At 44.0% G+C, this 21,957-nt stretch overlaps 1 protein-coding gene across 1 annotated transcript in view; it reads left to right on the forward strand.

Moving 5' to 3' along the window:
• The window catches only part of HPCAL1 (hippocalcin like 1), a 230,905-nt gene that overhangs the window by 156,764 nt on the left and 52,184 nt on the right, over nt 1-21,957 (forward strand). The gene's annotated exons all lie outside the window — the stretch shown is intronic.

The following is a 21,957-nucleotide window of genomic DNA, read 5'->3' on the forward strand; positions in this document are numbered from 1 at the left end:
CTGCAACCTTGGAAGACTTGTAATCTTGGAGCATCCTGGACCTGATAGCTCCTCTGTGCCCAGTGGAAGTGTTCTGGAGTGGACCTGTGGTCTCTTGGACCACCACTCCTGGGCACAGAACACAGACAAGGTTCTCTGGGCGTCTGCCTTGACTGATCAGAAAGGGCCATAGTAGGGATCTGAGTGACAGCACAGCAGTAAGGTGTTTGCCTCGAACGAAGCTGACCCAGGACAGACTTGGGTTAGATCTCTGGCATCCCTTATGGTCCCCCGAGCCAGGAGCGATTTCTGAGCACATAGCCAGGAGTAACCCCTGAGCATCACCAGGTGTGCTTCCTCCCCCTCAAAAAAGAGAAAGAAAGGGCCACAGGTGCTGACTTTAGAACCAAGAGAACAGAAGAGAACACCAAGGCATTGAGAGGAGGATGGAGTTCAAGGCAAGCTGCCCAAGATGCATAGCGTTAGCTTGTCAATTATTCTATACTGAAGTCCATCAAGATCCAAAGATTCAGAAGGAGCTTGGGGCATCACCATAACTGCCTAGAGTTGGTTGCTCTTGTTGTGGTTTGGGGATAACATGCTGCTATGCTCAGGGTCTACTCCTGGCTCTGTGTTCTGAAGTCCCCCCTCCCAATTCCCAGGGAATCATGCTATGTTGCAGATAAAACCTGGATTCCCCATGCACAGCCTGTGCTCAAGCACTTTGAGTGATCCTGCTGGCTCTACCCAAAGGATCTTGGCTGAGGACCTGTGTCAGGAAGGAAACCGAGAGGAAGTCTACATGGTGGACACATGGGACTTAAAAAGTCTCTGCTAGTGTTCCTCTGTCTAAGGTTTTGTACACAGTGGTGTTCTGATGCCAAAAATGGGCTTTGCCTCTTCCTGGCAATGGACCTCCTCTTGCTGACATTCCACTCCCAGTTCTGATCTCTGTAGTCCAGGATGTCATATATAACTGATTTTGCCTGGCCACTTTTGAAATTCTCTATATGCACATCACTAAAAATGTTTCTCTTCCTGATATTGACTTGATTGTTTTATCAGCTAAGAACTGAGAGGAGTGAGGGAAATGGCTTCCTTCTAGGCAAGAGAAAGAAGTATGTAAAATACCTAATTTAAATATTATATATATGTGTTATTTATGTAAACATTGTGTAATGCACATATATGCACATTCAGTATGTAAAGACTAAAAAATCTTTGCTTATTTTTCACAAGGAAGCAATTTAAGAGTAGGTCAAAATATTCATTAAAAAGGGTTGACTGAGGGGCTGGAGCGATAGTAAGTGGTAGTTTGCCTAGTACATGGCTGACCCAGGATGGACCTGGGTTCAATCTCCAGCCTCCCATATGGTCCCCCCAAGCCAGGAGCAATTTCTGAGCACATAGCCAGGGAGTAACCCCTGAGCTTCACCGGGTGAGTCCCAAAACCCAAAAAGAATAAAAATTAAAAAAAAAAAAAAAAAAGAAAAAGGATTGACTGAGGGAATGGAGCATTAGTACAGTGGGGGAGGGCGTTTGCCTTGCATATGACAAAGCTTATTCGATCCCCACTATTCTATGTGATCCCCTGAGCTCACCAGGATTTATTTCTGATTGCAGAGCCAAGAGTGAGTCCTGAGCACTGCCAGGTGGCCCCAAAACAAACACAAAAAAGGGTTTTCCTTGCATATGCTGAATCTGGATTTGATCCCTGTCATCCCATATGGTTCTCCAAGTCCACCAGGAGTGATTCCTGAGTATAGATCCAGGAGTCAGGGACCAGAGCAGTGGCGTAAGGGGTAAGGTGTCTGCTTTGCCCTTGTTAGCCTAGGATGGACTGCAGTTTGATCCCCTGGTGTCCTACATGGTCCCCAAAGCCAGGAGCAATTTCTGAGGGCATAGCCAGGAGTAACCTCTGAACCTCACCAGGTGTGGCCCAAAAACAAACAAACAGATCCAGGAGTCAGCCCTAAGCATTGCCAGATGTGGCCCCCAAACCAAAAAATAGTTTCTAAGTTTGTTCTTTCAAGCCTATGCTCCCCCTTGAACATGTATTCTTATCCTTCTCTTCCCTCATGTCTTCCTAGTAAATTTTGATTAAAAAAAAAATGGGTAAGGCATTTGTATTGTATGCAACTGACCCAGGTTCAATCTCCAGCATTGCAAATGGTTCTCTGTGCATTATCCGGAGTGATTCCTGAGCTAAGAGTAACATTTGAGCATTACTGTGTGCCCCCCCCCCATGATCTTGCTTCACACAAACACACAAAAAAGGTTGCCAACGGTGCTTATGGAGAAAAAAATAACTCTTATTCCAAGTGATAGCACAGCAGAAAGGCATTTGCCTTGCATGCTGCTAACTTGGGACAGACCTGGGTTCAATTTCTAGCATCCAATATGGTCCCCCAAGCCTGCCAGGAGTGATTTCTGAGTGCAGAGCCAGGAGTAGCCCCTTAGCATTTCTGGGTGTGGCCCAAAAGTAAAAAAAACTAACTTTCATACACTAATAAAAATTGATGGGTCGAATGTAAATTAGTACAGCCTGTTTGAAAAGAAATATGGCAATTTTTCAAACATTAGCAAAAAGAATTACCCAGGATCCATCAACTCTACTTCTAGGTATCTATTGAAAGAACAAAGAACCACTCATCTGAAAAGATAAACACACAGCTCTGTTCACCACAGGTCTATGGTCAGGATTGGGAAGGATATGAGTGCTGATGAATAGATAAGGACCTTGTGGTATATGAATCATAGAGTGACTTAGCTAGCAGAAAAAGTGAAGTTTTGTCTTTTGCCACATAGATTGAACTGAAAGGGGTTATGCTATAACTCATGAGAAGAGTTGAAATAACTCATGAAGAGAAAGACAAATATTAAATGATCTCATTCATAGGTGGAATATAAAGAAACAAAAGACTATATTCGGGGCCCGGAGAGATAGCACAGTGGCGTTTGCCTTGCAAGCAGCCGATTCAGGACCGAAAGTGGTTGGTTCGAATCCTGGTGTCCCATATGGTCCCCCGTGCCTGTCAGGAGCTATTTCTGAGCAGACAGCCAGGAGTAACCCCTGAGCACCACTGGGTGTTGCCCAAAAACCAAAAACCAAAAACCAAAAACAAAAAAAACAAAAGACTATATTCAAGGACAACAAACCCTTTGACCACAGAACTGAGTTTTTTTTTTTGTTTGTTTGTTTTTTGGTGTTTTTTTTTTGGGGGGGGGTCACACCCGGCATCGCTCAGGAGTTACTCCTGACTCTGCACTCAGAAATCGGCCCTGGCAGGCTCGGGGGACCATATGAAATGCCAGGATTGGAATCACCGTCTGTCTGCATGCAAGGCAAACTCCCTATTGCTGTGCTATCTCTCCAGTCCCAGAACTGAGGTTTTAAGGTGAGGAGGAGGAGATTAAATGGGTATAAGTTCAACGGAAGTGTGGAGGGGAGAGTGACACTTTTGGATTGGACTCCCCAAATCTCAATACCCTAATAGTCTTGCCAATTTTTTTTTTAATTTGGGGCTGGAGCAATAGTAATGTGAATAAAGCACTTCCCTCCATACAACTGACTCAAATTTGATCCTTGCACCACATATGTCCCCCTCTCCCAGGAATGATCCCTGAACACAGAAATAAGCCAAAAAACAAACAAAAAAACAACTCACTACCCAAGAACAAAAAAATTGGGCTAGAACGATAACAAGAAGGTAGGGTGTTTTCCTTGCACATGTTGAACCCGGGGTAGACCTAGATTCAATTCCCAGCATCCCATATGGTCCCATGAGCCTGCCAAGTGCGATTTCTGAGTGTAGAGTCAGGAATAACTCCTATGTGCTGTCCCAGGTGTGCCCCCAAAGCCAAAAAAGAGCACAAAAATATTTTTTAAAGCTAAAATTACAGGGACCAGAGAGATAGCATGGAGGTAAGGCATTTGCCTTCCATGCAGAAGGATGGTGGTTCGAATCCCGGCATCCCATATGGTCCTCTGAGCCTGCCAGGAGCGATTTCTGACTGTAGAGCCAGAAGTAACCCCTGAGCGCTGCCGGGTGTGACCCCCCCTCCCACAAAAAAAGAAAAGCTAAAATTACAGATTCGAGAAATATAAAACAATGAAAATAGATAAATGAAAGGCTGCAGGGGGATAGGAGAGAGTTAGTTGAGATCATGGGTGTCCTAGGTATGGATATAGAGTTCCATTGAACTTGACATGTTTGTCTGTGCTGATTTGGGAACGGAGTCTATTTCTACATAATGGAAAAACAACAAAGGTAAGGAAAAAGAACTAGTTAACCCTTACAAAGAAAAGCACACAGAATTAGCACAACAAGGTCATATGGTAATGTGGTGGAGTAAGTACCCAAAAAAGAAGGCTTCTCATGCACTGAGGTCTGATCCTGTAGCCAAGGTTCAGACATCCTTCAGCCCCACCAGGGTGTCCCAGTCTGGCTTGGACACTGGGTGACCTTGCTGTTCTGAAAGAGTGCACACGCACATATACACACGCACACCCAAGCATATACTTTGAAAACAGATAAGAAGAGAAAGGAGAATCAGAGTAAACCTAGGAGGGGAAGAAATGCTGGACTCTGAACATGTCTGTGAGCACCCCCTGGGGCCCAAGAAAATTCCATTCAACTCTGTCCCCACCTGCCTTTGCTTGGCCTAGTGATTTAATGTGCCCCTATATAAAGCCGCCAAGAAGCCACACATGCTTTGGCACAGTCCAGCAAGCTATTATCCGGTGGACCTCCTCAGAATAGAGTCAGTACATGAGCTACAGAGATGGTACTGTGGGTAGGGTACTTGTCTTGCATGTGGCTAATCCTGGTTCAATCCATGGCACTATATGATTCCCTGAACACTGCGGGTAGTAACCTCCAAGTACAGCCAGGTCTATTCCCTAAAAACTGCCAGTTGTGGCCCCACAATAAAAAGAAAAGTTGGTTCACTTCACAGGTAAGGCTCTGATCCTGCCTTATTGCCCTGACTGACCCAAGATGACATACAACCTAGTGTACATTGGGAATGTTGACATGTGCCACCTCTCTACATTGATTTCAAGGCCTTGGAAAGTAGATAATTAAGTTTGCTCAGGTGAAAGGAGAGGATTGTGAGGCTACTGACCGGCCCTCTACTTAGCAAACCAAGGCAGTCAAGGTTGGCCTGACAACTTTAAGAATCTTGCTCAAAATCCTGTGCCCCTGAGAACAGCTCCTTGTAGAATGTGCTACCGCCTACCTCTGTGGACTGTGAGAGACAGGAGTGATGGAGCTCTGTTCACAGAAAAAAAGGACTTCCGATGCCTACTCAAGGTCTGACCTGGGAATGGTTTGGGGCTATCTTGACTGAAGAGAGAAGCCACCATTTGTCCAGCCTGTCATTGACTGGGACACCACCTGCTCTACTTCCCAGAATATCCACCATCCAAATGGGGGAAATCAGTCTTCCTACTCAACAGATTGGGGAAATTGAGGCCTCAAGGAATGAATGTGGTGACACAGCTCCAGGCAGCAATCCTAAAAATAAGTCTCCATGACTATACTTCAGACCAACGCTTCTCAACAGAGGCCAGATTCAGAACATTCCAAGGGAGCCACAGTTACAAATTTCATCATGGAGGTTTAGTAGATGAGACTATGGGACAGCCAGTAGAACAGGAGGCCACAGAAAGGAAACATAGCTGGAAGGGGCTCTTTGTGGGAGGTGGTTGGGAAACTCTAGACATAACATTTGCCCCTAAGGCCAGGTTGAAGAGCTTTAGCTCAGGTGAGGAGGAACATTTTGAGTTGGAACTACTGGCGCCATATTGCTTTTAGAGTAGAAGACAGATTTTCATGTTTTTCAGTGAGAGTTACTGGGAACTCTAGTAACTCCCTAGGAACTTCCAGCGATGTTTGGAGACATTTTTGGTGTCACAACCAAAAGGAGATTGGGGATGCCACATGCCTTCTACTGCTTGGAAGAGCCCCACTGATGGTCTGTAAAGAACCCCACTATGATCTGGAGCCTGGAGATGTCCCACTGTATGCTCTGGCCCCAAGAGAGCCTGAATTTTTTGTGTGTCTCCAGGACACTGACATAAGAGGGAGAATTGTAGATGACAGAAGTGCAGGCAAGAGGCAGGGAGTGAGGAAGAGGCAAGTCCAGGGGTGCCTTCCAGGGGATACTTAGACATTTGAGGTTTGGGGAGAGGCTCTGGCCCATTTCCATACCAAAGTAGGGCTTCCAGTCATTCGGATACAGAAGGTACGATCTCAGTCCACCACAGAAAACTCTTTTTGTGGAAACAAGTCAGAACGTAGTGTCTAGGCTCAGAACGTAGTGTCTAGGCCGTATTTCTGTGTCAACGCCGTATTTCTGTGTCAACCCCACCAGAATATTTGTGCTTCTCTTTCTGTTCCCCCTCTCAGGTGAGTGTCTGACCCCCACCTGAACTTCCAGGTTTGTGGTGGTGGAAAGAGGAAGCTGCGTTCGATCCCACGGGTGGGCAGGAGGGAGGGGGAAATGGGGAAATGCTTGAACAACCCGACTGTGGGCATGTATCGAAACAACCACTCCTTTTTTTTTTTTTTAATTTGGCTACACCCTTTGGTGCTCAGGGGTTAAGCTTGGCTCTGTGCTCAGAAATCGCTCCAGGCAGGCTCAGGGCTGTCCTGTGTTGGCCACGTGCAAGGCAAACGCCCTACCACTGTGCTATCTCTCTGCTCATAGTTGCCATTCTTGAAGAAAGGTTATAAATTGTATACCTATTGGATGTTCCTATTACTGAGTTTTGTAGTTTCCAAATTACATTTTTTTTTTTTTTTTGGTTGTTGAGCCATACCCAGTGACACTCAGAGGTTACTCCTGGCTCTGAGTTCAGGAAGTCGCTCCTAGCAGGCTCGGGGGAACATATGGGATGCCAGGAATAGAACCAGGGTCTGTCCTGGGTTAGCTGCATACAAGACAGACACCCTATCACTGTTGCTATCTCTCAGGCCCTAAAATTTTTTTTCTAGAGACTTCTTCTATTATCGTACTTGTTTTCATATATAAATCTCTATCTGCAAAATAATATTTTTGTAAATTATAATATTAAACATTGCATAATTTAACTTTTCCAATTAGTCAAAGACCACCCCCCCTTTTTTTCTTTGATTTTTGGGTCATACTCGCCAGTGCTCAGGGGTCACTCCTGGCTCTATGCTCAGAAATCACTTCTGGCAGGCTCGGGGGACCATATGGGATGCCGGAATTCTAGCCACCATTCTTTTCCATGCAAGGCAAATGTCCCACCCCCATGCTATCTCTCCAGTCCCAAAGGCCACCCTTTTTAAAAACATTACATGTAAATATATATATATATATATATATATATATATATATATATATATATATATATATGCAACATATTTGCCTTTGTTTTATTTTGGGGTCATACCCAGTGGTGCTCAGGGGTGATTCCTGGCTCTGCACTCAGCAATTACTTCTGATGGTGCTCAGGGGACCAGATAGGATGCCCAGGATTGAACTCGGTCAGCTGTGTTCAAGGCTAATGCCTACTTGCTTTACTATGTATAACTCTGAAACCTTATATTTAGATTTTTAAATGTACTAGGATCTGCTTCTGTTTTCTATTTCTAAATCTACTTTTCTCTTCCTCTGCTAATACCATAGAAATTGGAATCAACTGGTTTTCTAGTATGTCCTGATCTGGAAATGCAAATTCCTCTATTCTATTTTTTTAAAATTGCTACTCATTAGAATTTATTTTCTGAATAATCTTCATAATTATTTTTTCAGGGGCCGGGTAGGTGGCGCTGGAGGTAAGGTGTCTGCCTTGCAAGCGCTAGCCAAGGAAGGACCGCGGTTCGATCCCCCGGTGTCCCATATGGTCCCCCCAAGCCAGGGGCGATTTCTGAGCACATAGCCAGGAGTAACCCCTGAGCGTCAAACGGGTGTGGCCCAAAAACCAAAAAAAAAAAAAAATAAATAAATAATTATTTTTTCAATTGTTTGCTTTCTAAAAAGAACTTTTATTTATTTATTTTGTTTGTTTGTTTGTTTTTGTTTTTGGGTCATACCCTGCAGCGATAAGGAGTTACTCCTGGCTCTATGCTCAGAATTTGTTCCTGGCAGGCTCAGGGGACCATATGGGATGTCGGGATTTGAACCACCATCCTTCTGCATGCAAAGCAAATGCCCCACCTCCATGCTATCTCTCCAGTCCATAAAAGGACTTTTAGGTATAATTTTTATGACTGAAACCCAACTACAAACAAGTTTTTAACCATGGTGCTTAAAGATACTAAAAAAAAAAAAAAGTCTATTAAAAGATCAGAATAAGCACAGCTGGAAAGGCACTTGCCTTGCATGCAGCTGACTGAGGCTCAATCCCCAGCATCCCATATGAACTACCAGTACCATTAAGACTGATTCTTGAGAGACTGGAGTGTAGTACAGTGCAAAGGGTGCTTGCTTTGAATGCAGCTAACCTGGCTTCATGTCTAGCATCTTATAAGGTCCCCTGAGCCTGCCAGGAGCAATTTCTGAGCACAGAGCCAGGAGTAACCCCTGAGCCACAAATACCAAAGTGGATGGGTATTATGTGTTTATTTGATTAAAACTAGTTTAAATAGTTAAAAAAAAATCTTGTGGGGGCCAGAGTGACAGTACAGTGGGTAAATCACTTGCCTTGCATGCAGCTAATCTGGGTTCAACCCTGGCATCCCATATAGTCCCCTGAGCTCTCCAGGAGTGATCCTGAGTGCAGAGTCAGGAGTAACCCCTGAGCACTTCTGAATAAGGCTTAAACACAAAAATATAAAATAATAATAATAATAATAATAATAATAATAATAATAATAATAATAAAAAGCTTGTACTTGCTGGCACCACTAAGACTCTGTTTAAAAGTAATTGTGATAGCAATGTCAGCCTTGTTTAGTTATTTAGTTAAGTGAATGTAGTTCTGAAGATATTTGAAAAATAATCCTTATTGGTTCTTGAATCTCTAAATTTCCCATCATCTAGGGTTTAGAGCTTTTGTTTTGTTTTGTTTTTGGATTACACCCGACAGCGCTCAGGAGTTACTCTGCTCTGTGCTCAGAAATTGCTCCTGGCAGGCACGGGATGCCGGGATTCGAACCACCATTGGTCTTGGGTTGGCTGCTTGCAAGGCAAATGTCCTACCGCTGTGCTAACTCTCTGGCCCCCAGGTGTAGAGCTTTTCAAGAAAGGTAGCTTCATTTTTTTCAAATGCCTCCTAGATGTGTGTGTGTGTATGTATGTATATGTGTATCCCCATGCTGTAAGCTTTAATTGGTTTTGATTTCAAAAAGATTTACATGTTTACACTTAAATTTGTAATTAGTTATATTACAAACTTACATTACTCTTTTTGTTTGTTGTTTTGTTGTTTTTTTTTGGGGGGGCACACCGGTATTGCTCAGGGCTTACTCCTATCTCTGAGCAGAGAATACTCTTGGGCAGTGTTCAGGGATTGAATGCAGTTTTGGGGGGCAAAATCCAGGTGGAACGCATGCAAAGCAAGTGCCTTTCCTGCTGTACTATCTCTCTGGCCCCATTCCCATTTGTCTTATTTTAATTTATGTCTATGAGTTTTCAAAGACAACGCTCATGCAGAAAAGTTGTTTGTATGTAATGGACTACTGGATCATTGAAAGAACACATTTGATGGGGCTAGGGTATGTCTCACATGGCAGAGTCTTATATGTGCAAAGTAGCCTGGATTTGTTCCTAGATATCAAATGGTTTTCTGAGCGCCACTGGATATGGCTCCCTCCCCACCCCTAGTCCCCAAACAATAGAAAAAAAAGGACAAAATGCCACATACCCAAAGATCAATGTCTTGTGAAGCAAATAATAAAATCATTTCCCTTTGGGGAGGGAACTTAGCATGTCAAAGAATATGTATAGCAAGATCTTGCCCTGAAACACTCATTCTCAGAAAGGAAGTACAGAATATGAGTGGAAATGTGGGTGATTTTTACAGCATTCTTCATAGTCCTTTGATTTTTCAATATATTTTGTAGTAAACTTTCCATGATGTTCCAATCAAGACAAAATCTACATTTTCCTTCCTTCCTTCCCTCCCTCCTTCCTTCCTTCCTTCCTTCCTTCCTTCCTTCCTTCCTTCCTTCCTTCCTTCCTTCCTTCCTTCCTTCCTTCCCTCCCTCCTTCCTTCCTTCCCTCCCTCCTCCTTCCTTCCCTCCCTCCCTCCTTCCTTCCTTCCCTCCTTCCTTCCCTCCCTCCTTCCTTCCTTCCCTCCCTCCTCTCTTCCCTCCTTCCTTCCCTCCCTCTTTCCTTCCCTCCTTCCTTCCCTCCCTCCTTCCTTCCTTCCCTCCTTCCTTCCCTCCCTCCTTCCTTCCTTCCCTCCCTCCTCTCTTCCCTCCTTCCTTCCCTCCCTCTTTCCTTCCCTCCTTCCTTCCCTCCCTCCTTCCCTCCCTCCCTCCTTCCTTCCTTCCTTCCCTCCCTCCCTCCTTCCTTCCTTCCCTCCCTCCTTCCTTCCTTCCCTCCCTCCTTCCTTCCTTCCCTCCCTCCTTCCTTCCTTCCCTCCTTTTTTCTTCCCTCCCTTCTTCCTTCCCTCCCTCCTTTCTTCCTTCCCTCCCTCCTTCCTTCCATCCCTCCCTCCTTCCTTTCTTCCCTCCCTCCCTCCTTCCTTCCATTCCTCCCTCCTCCCTTCTTCCCTCCCTCCCTTCTTCCATCTCTCCCTCCTTTCTTCCATCCCTTCCTTCTTTCCTTCCCTCCTTCCTTCTACTCTTTCTCCTTCCTGCTTGCCTTCCCTCTTTCCCTCCCTCTCTCTCCTTTCCTCCCTCCTTCCTTCCTTACCTCGCTCTCTATTCCCTCTCTCCTTCCTTCCCTCCCTCTCTCCCTACTTCCCTCCTTCTTTCCTTCCCTCCCTCCTTCCTTCCACCCTCCCTCCCTCCTTCCCTCTTCCTTCCTTCCACCCTCCCTCCCTTTCTTTTTTTTTTTTTTTTTTTGGTTTTTCGGGCCACACACATTTAATGCTCAGGGGTTACTCCTGGCTAAGGCTCAGAAATTGCCCCTGGCTTGGAGGGACCATATGGGACGCCGGGGGATCGAACCACGGTCCTGATCCTTGGCTAGTGCTTGCAAGGCAGACACCTTACCTCTAGCGCCACCTCGCCGGCCCCTCCTCCCTCCCTTTCTACTTCCTTCCTCCTTTTTATTCCTTCCACCTTTTCTTCAACCATTCCTTTTCTTTCTTTCTTTCTTTCTTTCTTTCTTTCTTTCTTTCTTTCTTTCTTTCTTTCTTTCTTTCTTTCTTTCTTTCTTTCTTTCTTTCTTTCTTTCTTTCTTTCTTTCTTTCTTTCTTTCTTTCGTTTTTCTTCCTTCCTTTCTTTCCTTTTCTGTCTTCTTCCAACAAAACCACACAACTTGAATCATCTTGTGCTGCCTTATGAATTGAGGAGGAACATAAAAATGAATGACACCAGGACTAAACAGCCATAAGAACATTTTGAATGAAAATAAAAAATGATCAGACTTAAGCTTTTATTAAAATTTATTTAATAAAAAAAAAGCTGTGAGGGGAAAGAGAGAAGTACATGACCAAGAGAGAATATAGGCTTCTCCAGAATGGAAATAGGCAAGCAAGAAACCATAGAGAAAAACAAGTAAGAGAGAACTCAGGCCTGAAGAGCGAGACAACCACATCTTCACTCCAAACTTCAAGAGCAAGAGTGCTCTAGGTAGTGGCAGTTCAGATTCACTCTCTCCCACCCCCACTCCCATCCCTGTGACACCCAACAGGACACCTACCTAGTATTATCATATCCATTCACTTCAAATCCCTCCTGCTCTCTCCAGCTGCAGCTCCAACCCCAGACAGTGCCACCTGCCAGAACAGTCTCGGCAGCTCAGCGTGAATAGGGAGAGCAAGACTGAAAGAGAGAAGGAGGCAGGAGACAAGCTCAATCTGGCTTTGCCCTTTGCTTGCTGTGTGACTTGGACCAATCGCTTGACCTCCCTGGGCCATAAAACAATTTTGCCCTCGTCAAACGGGAGAAAGCATGCCTGGTCTTCATCATACAGTTGATTGTGTGGTGAAAAAAACCTTTAAGAGACCATATAGGTGGCAATGAAATAAGCCTCTTCATGTGGACAAACCCAAAGGGTTGTTCTTTCCTCAGAGAAAGATCTTTGCTATTATCAGCCTGTTGCAAAAGAATTCTTTTTTAATTGGAAATATCTGAGTAGGCCAAATACTATTACTATTGTCATCGAGAGTGACAACTATATAACAAAGACAGCTCACCAAGATTTTATTACATAACCTGCGCGTCTTTCCTACGCCTCCTATTGCTGGTTTGTGACTCAGGGATCTCGAATCAATCCGGCACTTTGAGGGACTTAGCTCCCTTTTCCACATGTAGCTAAACAAACCACTGAGATCTCGCCCTTACCTTGGGCTCTTCGTGCCCAGATCCAGAGTAAACATGAATGGATTGCTCATACTGAAAATATATGTCTCTCCCCAGACATAGCACCAGCAAAGCAGGGTTTAAAGAGGGCCAAATAGTTGAGGGGAATAAGCCTGTGGAATCGATTCTTTCAGGCAAAATGACTCTACTTTTACTTATTTGTTTATGTTGGTGTGGGGGTCACACGCTGTAGGGTTCAGGCCTTATTTCTGGCTCTGTGCTCAGGGGTCACTCCTGGTGGTGCTATTGGGTAGGCACATGGGATGCTAGGGATAAAATCCAAATTGACTGTGTGCAAGGCAAATGCCCCACCCACTGTACAAAATGCATGTAAAGCAAGAGCCCACACACAAACTAACACTACAACACAGCCCAGCATGGATTTGCCTTGAGTTCAACCCACAGAAAGGTCCTTTTGTGTCACTCCTGCTTAGAGATGCTGTTCCTGGGGCTGGAGAGATAGCATGGAGGTAAGTCATTTACCTTGCATGCAGAAAGACAGTGGTTTGAATCCCGGCATCCCATATGGCCCCTCGAGCCCCCACAGTTCAGGGAAAATTAAACGAGGCCCTTTCATAGCCTGGCTTATGGGTCAATTTTCCCCTGTTACTGGAACCCAGGGCTCTGTCATCCTAGCCTGTAGTTTGGGTATTTGTCTGTTCAGTAGTAAAGCATTTGCTTTGCATGTATGAGGCCCTGGGTTCAACCCCCAGAAACACACATACACAAAGAAATTGGCCAAGAAATAAATAAATAATTGGGCCTCTAGCCCTAGACCTTTCATCATCATATCCTTCTCTGCCTTTAAATTTTTGGGGTGGGGTGCAGTGGGGTGGGGAGATGCCTTCAATAATTTCATCCTTTAGACCTCCCATTGAGTCTCTGGTCTCTGCTGTTGAGTTGCTAATTCTTCAAAAGTGCTTGTTGCTTTTGGAATGTTTTTGCTGCAAACCATATGCGATATGTGACTGGGTGGAATAAATATTCATCCAGGATTTCTGTGTGTGTGTGTGTGTGTGTGTGTGTGTGTGTGTTTGGGTCACACCCGGCAGCGCTCAGGGGTCACTCCTGGCTTCATGCTCAGAAATTGCTCCTGGCAGGCATGGGGGACCATATGGGACCTTGGATTCTGCATGAAAGGCAAACGCATTACCTCCTTGCTATCTCTCCGGCCCCTCATCCATGATTTCAGTTAGAATGATACTTTCCTTCCCCTTTCATGTGCTGCTTCTTCCAGCTTATTTGTATATCAGGGTCTTGGGATCTTTGGCTGTTTAAGTGACCTGTTAAATGGCAGCTGGGGTCAGGACAGTGGTCCTGACCATTACGGCCTTGAGCCCAACCACACCTGTGTTTATCTCTCTATTTGCACGCTGCTGGGGATTCCAAAAGATAGGTGGGCATGGGGATATGATATTTGTTTTTTGTACTAACTTCTGTTTTGGACTTTTGAAGAGACCCAAGTGCCTTAAATATTAAGCCTCTGAGAGCAGATTTTCTTAGACTGCGACCAGTGTATAAAGATGAAATTTCTCCCAACTCCCTCTCTAAATAAGCAAGCTGCTAGACGAGGTCGCACCAATGGGACTTAGGTAGGAATTTCTGAGGGTGAGGAGTTTGAGTAAATTGGTCCCTGCACCATAAGGCAAGGTGCCAACACAAAGAGAACATGCCTGGAGCTAGGACCTATTAGTTCAGTGTAGACATATACCTAGCATGGACTGGACCTGAGCTTTTTGAGTCCTGGCACCACATGGTCCCCAAAACATCACTGCAAACCTGGTTGGCCAAGATTCTCTATTGGGTGGCCCAGACTACCTTGAACACCTCTTGGGACCCCTTTTCTTGACAAGAACAAGCCTGATATCAAGGTGTTAGTAGGGCCTCATCTGCTCAGCTAATAGGGTTTCCCTCATCTAGCCCATGTCAGGAAGAACCTCTACAAGCCAGAGCTGTGTCCTCTGCTCTGATTGGTCTTATTTCCACCAACCAAGCAGTTTTCTGACTCCTGCCCGCTGTATCCCAGAGACAGAGCTCCTGATTCTCTCTGCAGGCTCTTGGGGCCTGAGTCACTCACTTCCTATCTTAGAGCACTGCAGGTTGCCAAGGGCTGTTGGACAGCACCACCCCAACCTAACATTTCTTTGAAAGGTTTGACCCTCAGGAGAAAAAGTAATAAGATTATTATTATTATTTATCATATTTAAAGTGTTCTACCTCTGAGCCTCTGGGCTCTCATAAAGTGAACAATGCCTCCATTTGAGAACTAGGCTGGAGCCAAATGTTCTGAGTCTCCAGTGTGCAACAGACTTTGCAGAGAGGAGTGGAGGGAGAATCTCAATATGCTCTCTGGTTCAAAAGGGGAGACTTTCATTCTTGGCCAGAGAGATAGCACAGTGGTATGGCATATGCCTTGCACGCAGCAGACCCAGAAAGGATAGTGGTTCGAATCCCAGCATCCCATATGGTCCCTCGTGCCTGCTGGGAGCGATTTCTGAGTGTAGAGCCAGGAATAACTCCTGAGTGCCTCCAGGTGTGACCCAAAAATCAAAATAAGGGGGGGACTTTCATTCTGGGAACCTGCTCTGGAACCCACTGTTCTTGGGAGAACCTCTGAGAATAGGTTTTAGTTGTCCCAATCTAGATCAAGTTCACAGCTCTGTTCCTCAAACTTGAAGCAAAGTCCTGCAGCCGGCAGATGCAGTCAAGACAGTCTGGGACACGTTCACAGTGTCCTGGAGGAGGCTGAGCAATCACAAGATGAGCATCGAGGGGTGAGGAGCATGTGGGTCACCTGAGGGAAGTGGTCCATGGTAGGTCCCCAATTCTGCCTGATAGGCAGGTCATGGCAAGATTCCTATGCTCATGAGTTTCTGGCCTTACACCATCAGCTAGACCAGGACATCAAACACATTCAGAGGAGCAGCCAGAGTCCTGGTAGCAACAGCTTCTGAGACTACATCTGTTTTCATTGCCAGGGGAAAAATAGCTGGGAGGGAGGAGAAGGAGAGAAATGAAAAGAGACTTAAATAAATGGAAAGGTGTCTCTGTGTATATAATACATATTATTATTTTTTATTTTTTAGGCCATACTCTGGTGATGCTTAAGTACTACTCTGGGCTTTGCATTCAGGACTCATTCCTGGTGAGCTGGGGAGACCATATAGAATGTTGATAATCATCCAGGTTGGCAATGTGCAAAATAAGTGTCCTATCCACTGTACTATTTCTCCAGCATTATATGGGTCATACTATTGATAAGATGACAATACTCCCCAAATGAAGGTATGGCATCAACACAATACTTACTGCTCAAAGATTACAGAGTGATTTGAGGGAGCAGAATTTTTTTTTTTGGTTTTTCGGGCCACACCCGTTTGATGCTCAGGGGTTACTCCTGGCTAAGTGCTCAGAAATTGCCCCTGGCTTGGGGGGACCATATGGGATGCGGGGGGGGGGGAATTGAACCGCGGTCCTTCCTTGGCTAGTGCTTGCAAGGCAGACACCTTACCTCTAGCGCCACCTCGCCAACCCCGAGGGAGCAGAATTTTAAAGATTGATTTTAACAATTAGGGGCCAAGCAATCGCACAGCAGGGAGGGCATTTGCCTTGCACGTGGCTGACCTGGGTTTGATCCATGGAATCTCAGATGGTCCCCTCAAGCCTGTAGGGAGTGATTTCTGAGCGCAGAGTCAGGAGTAGCCCCTGAGCACTACTGGGTATGGCCCCCAAACCAAACCAGATATACAAAACAATGCTCTGGAAATCCAGAATTGCCAAGACCCAAGGAGAATAAATATGGAGAACTCATACTTCCCAATTTCAAAATACGCTTTAAATTCCTTGTCATCAGGTAGTATGATATTGGTCTAAAGATGGTCACATAGATCTGTGGCACCAAACTGAGTTTTTTTGATAAAACCACTTAAGTGTAATTGATTTTCAATAGTAATGCCAAGATAATTCAATGGGAGAAAGAAAATTTGTTCAACAAGTGTTGCTGGGACAAATGGATAACTTCATATGAATGAATGAATAAATGAGGTTCTCTCATACCATATAAAAACTTAATTAAAATGGATCAAAGATGAAAATGTAAGCACTAGAACTCAGAAAGAAAACCCTCTAAAACAAATCTTTAAGATCTTGGATTAGGCAATCATTTCTTTTTGTTTGTGTTTGTTTTATACAATTTTATTTAATTGAAACCATTATGTTTACAAAGTCCTTTATAGCTGTATTTTAGACATACAATGAATCAGGGCCAATTCTACCACTAGTGTTGACCTTTCTCCACCTATGTTCCCAGAATGCATCCTATACCACCACCCTTTGCCCTCTGGCTTGCCATTATAATAGGCCCATTTTAAGTTTAGATTGTTATATAGTTTGGGTCTCTTGATTCTATTGTTGTTGACTTTGGCTTGGATATTTAATTCTGTTGGTTTTTTATTCCACCAATAGACCTGAGACCACTTGACTCTTGACCCCCAACATTTCTTTCCCTGCTTAATTTTATAGAAAAATACAGAAATGTAAAACAAAGTAATTCATGTCCTAAGGTACTATAAAAAGGAAGTAGCCCTATCTAAAAGATTAAAAAAAATGGGGATGGGGCGCTAGAGGTAAGGTGTCTGCCTAGCAAGCGCTAGCCAAGGAAGAACCGTGGTTCCATCCCCTGGCGTCCCATATGGTCCCCCAAGCCAGGGGCAATTTCTGAGCACTTAGCCAGGAGTAACCCCTGAGCATCAAATGGGTATGGCCCGAAAAACAAAAAAAAAAATGGGGATGGCAGGTTTTGTTTTGCGCAGGAGCAGCAAAAGTTGGGGAAATATAGAAAGGAAAATCCCTTAGCCTAAAAACAGGGTGTCCCTACCCGTGAAGCATTCTGCCATAAGAGCAACTACAGGATCAGGGCATACTAAATAGTTTAATTCCAGAGTCTTTCTTTATGGTACCAGGAAAAATTCTGCTCAATCACGGTTGTCACAGTCAGGCTTCTGTAATTAGAGATCTTGGTTTTTGCACAGATCAGATGTCTAAGTCAGGATGTCACAGAGCCTCTTCTGTTTTCATCTCACCATTGGGTGGCAAGGCAGGGAAATCTGTCCTGAAAGCAAGTTATTGCTGTTTTCAAGTTGTCAGGGTGTCATATGAACCCAACCTGGAGCAAGTCAGTGCCAGGGCAGCATTAGGGTTTTCCCTAGTAGAAGTTCAATTCCTGGTGCTGTGCAGAAAACCATGCCGGTTCCAACATGAGATCCAAGGTTCAGAGGTGAATGGCTGATGTTTAATCAACTGAAGTCTAAGTCACTATGTCAAATGTTCAGAGTGAAAGGCCCCCCTGCAATAAAAAAATGTAGTTCTTATCCCTATTTGATAAGAACTTCTTTCTACATGTAAGAGTTCTTCCATTTTAATATGCCTATTTAAAAAAGAACAATGCCACATGATATATTACTGGTGTATATGGAGGTAAAAATAACAAGCTAAACAATTCCTATCACCTGGTTCTAACATGAACTCAGAACCCAAGAGAAGCTTATCCACTAGAATTTTCTACTAAACAAATCCAAAAGCAGGGATGGGTGAAACGGCATTTACATAAGAAAATACACAAGAAGAATTGTACCTATTCAGGAAATACATCTAAAGAAATATACAAAGGAAATATTCATATCGCCTTTGGGTCTTTTGAAATATTCTGGGGGTGGATAAAACTTGGAACACAGTTTCCTACATGTGATGTGGTCTTGTGGAGTCTGAAAAAAGGCTTGCAGCAGGGCCAGAACAATAGCACAGTGGTAGGGCATTTACCTTGCATGTAGCCGACCCAAGACAGACTTGGGTTTTGTTCCTGGAATCCCATATAATCCCCCAACCCTGCCAGGAGCAATTTCTGAGCACAGAGCCAGGAGTAACCCTTGAGGGCCGTTGGATGTGGCCCCCAAACAAACTAACACTCCCCCCTAAAACGTTTGCAGTGGTCATGGATCAGATACTGTCCTCAAACTGAGGGTCTCTCAAAAGCTGAATCCAGAAGCAAGCAACAGTCCACAGCAAAGGGCTAAGAGCAAATCAGCAGCAGTGGAAGCAGCTTCATCCTAGGCAGTGGTTTTTTGAATGAAGTACAAAGGCCCATGAGAAAAAAAAGATACATTTCATCAAAATTAAAAAAGTTTAAAATTCAATTATTATATCAACAAGACAAGAAAGAAAAGGAAAAGAAAGGGGAAAAAAGGGAAGGAGGGCTGGTGTGGCAAGGTTTTGTGGCTCTTTTATTTATTATATTTTTGCATAAGAACAGTAAGTATTGAGGAAATTAGAAAGGGAATTCCCTTGGCCTAAAAGATACAGGGTTTCTCCACCCTTGAAGCATACTGTTATGGGAACAACTACAGGCTTTAGATATGCTCATTATCGAACCCCAAGGTCTCTTTATGGTGCCAGGAAATGTTCTGCTCAGTTGTGGATGACAAGAATCATTCCTCTGTAATTAGAGATCTTGGTATTTGCACAGATCATAGGACAAAGTCTAGGATAGAGTCTTGTGGGTATCCCCTCCCCCAACTTCTTATTTATCCAACCTGAATGATCAGAGCTACCCACAAATGGAATGAGCGGGTAGAGGAGGCTGACTGGGGGGAGAGAGGGATTAAGATGGAGAGTTAGAGAGAGAAGTGTATGAGAGGTGAGTGGCAGAAGGGAGATAGGGCAGAAGCAAGAATCAACAACAAGATGCAACAGAGAAATTCAGCATCAGATTCAGCACCAGCAGTCAAGCATCAGCAAAGAAGCAGCAACAGTAGCTTCCTCAAAGGGAGTTAGTCAGCAAGGAAGCCTGAAAAAGCAACTGAAAGGAAGACAGAGGCCGAGAGAGCCAGAAGTAGAGAAGTAGCTACTAGGAAAAGGCTTAGCATAGAAGCCATGTGAGGATAAGTACATGGTGGTTAGGACCATGAAACAAAGCTGGTTGACTCCTAGAACTTCTCTGACTGCTTTGTGAATCTCTCTGTCCTCATTCTGCAACTTTCAGACCTGCCAGACTGTAGGGGCTGCAGGAGTTGGGTGGAGCCCAGAAAGACCTCACATCCCCTCACCAACACGAGGACTCCTTTATTTTATATTAAAACAACACATGTCTACTTTAAATACTTTATCATCTTATTTTTCAGTTATGCTTCAAAAGAGCCAGGAAAAGTTTATGTACCAAAAGACATGTTGAGATAGTAAAATGACAACTCATAGAATTAGAGAAAATATTTGCAAATGATATATTTAAAAGCTCTAGTAACTAAATTCTATAAATAATTCTTACAACTCAATAACAAAAAATACATAATCCAAGAAAAATTGATCAAGCACTGAAGTGATAGCCAGCGGGTAAGTGTTTGCCTTGCACGCAGTCGACCAGGGATGGACCCAGGTTAGATCTTTGGCATTCCATATGGTCCCCTGAGCCTGCCAGGAGCGATTTATGAGCACAGAGCTAGGAGTAACCCCTGAGCATTGCTAGATGTGCCCCCCACCAAAAAAAAAAAAAGAAAAAAAGAAAAATTGATTAAGATTTTAATAGTTAATTTTCCCAAGATGGATATACAAATAGTCATAAATATAGGACAGTTAATTCAATGTCATTCTCTACTTGGGAAGTGAAAATGAAAACCCTAATGATGTACCACTCTGCAGACACCAGGATGGCCACAATAAAAGTGATGAATGGTAATGAGTATGGGAGAATAGGAAATTAGAAAGCTTACATAGTGCTCTTGAGAATATAAAATGATGTGGTCACCTGAAAAAATAATTTGGCAGCACCACAGAGACTTAAACACAGGGGCTGGAGTAATAGTACAGTTGCTAGACGTTTGCCTTGCATGCATTCTGGGTTCAGTCACCAACACCTCATATGGTCCCCCAATCCTGCCAGAACTCCCTGACAACAGAGCCAAGAATCAGCCCTGAGCTCTTCCAGTGTTTCCAAACCAAGCAAACAAAAAAGCCAGAAGGATTGCCTGAGCACAGAGACTTAAACATGGAGCTATATGACCCAGAAATCCAAATACTCAAGACAGTTGGAAATGTTTGTTCAGGCAGACATTTGCCCACAAATGTTTATAGTTGTATTATGCATAATAGCCAAGCAGTGGCAATTACCCACATAGTATCAGCTAATGAATAGATAGACACTAAGTGAAATAATCATCCAGTGGAATATTGTTTGGCAATAAAATGAGGGATAATATCATGGTAGGGCACCTACTTTGTACAAAGCTGGCCCGATTTTTTTTCCCCAGAACTGTATATAATCCACTGAGCAGTGCCAAGAATGATTCCTGAGTGCAGAGTCTGAAGAAAGTCTTGAGCAGAGCCAGGTGTGGCCCCAAAACAAAAAAGCAAATTAAAACAAAAAAGAAACAAAAAAGGGTACAAAGTATGAATACAAGCCACAACACAGGAAACCTTCAAAATATTATTCTTAGTGAAGGAAGTCAGACTAGGAGGACATAATGTGAAATTCCATTAGTTAAGAACTAACAAGTAAGTCAATATAAACAAAGCATGTTTGTAGTTGTCAAAAGCTGGGTGGGGGGGGGGAGAAAAAGAAAAAAAGGAGAAAAAAAGCTAAGAGAGGAAGATGGAGAGTGACAACGAATGGATTTATTTGAGAGAATGGTGGGTGGTGGTAAATATTCTGAACTTAGAATAAGAGTGACGGGGGCCGGGCGGTGGCGCTAGAGGTAAGGTGCCTGCCTTGCCCGCGTTAGCCTTGGATGGACCGCGGTTCGATCCCCCGGTGTCCCATATGGTCCCCCAAGCCAGGAGCAACTTCTGAGCGCATAGCCAGGAGTAACCCTTGAGCGTTACCGGGTGTGGCCCAAAAACCAAAAAAAAAAAAAAAAAAAAAAAAAAAGAATAAGAGTGATGGTTGCATTGTCCTATAAATATTCTAAACCCCCTGGACATGCATAAAAGACCAATTGTTTAGAATGTGAATTCTTTCATAACTGGTTATTTTTTGGGGTGTGGGGGTGTTGGATCACACCTGTGATGTTTAGGAATTATTTCTGGCTGTGCACTAAGGAATCATTCCTTTTTTTAATGTCTGATTTTGTTTTGTTTTTGTTTTGGGGCCACACCCATTGACGCTCAGGGGTTACCCCTGGCTATGCATCCAGAAATCGCTCCTGGCTTGGGGGCACTATATGGGATGCCGGGGGGATCGAACTGCTTTCCGTCCTAGGCTAGCACTTGCAAGGCAGACACCTTACTTCTAGTGCCACTGCTCTGGCACATTTAATGCCTTTTTATAAGGAATCATTCCTGATGGGCTCAGGGAACCATATGAGCTGATGGAGACCATACCTGGGTTAGCTCTGTGCAAGGCAAAGCCCTACCCTCTGCACTATCCCTTCAGCCCAAAATTCTATCATAGTTCATATAAATAAATCACCAGTGAGGAAGGTGCATATATCTCAAGGCATAGATTTGAATACTTAGAAGAGAGTTCAGTAAAAGCTTTTCATGT

The sequence above is a fragment of the Suncus etruscus genome, chromosome 12, assembly GCF_024139225.1.
Source record: "Suncus etruscus isolate mSunEtr1 chromosome 12, mSunEtr1.pri.cur, whole genome shotgun sequence".
Taxonomy (NCBI): domain Eukaryota; kingdom Metazoa; phylum Chordata; class Mammalia; order Eulipotyphla; family Soricidae; genus Suncus; species Suncus etruscus.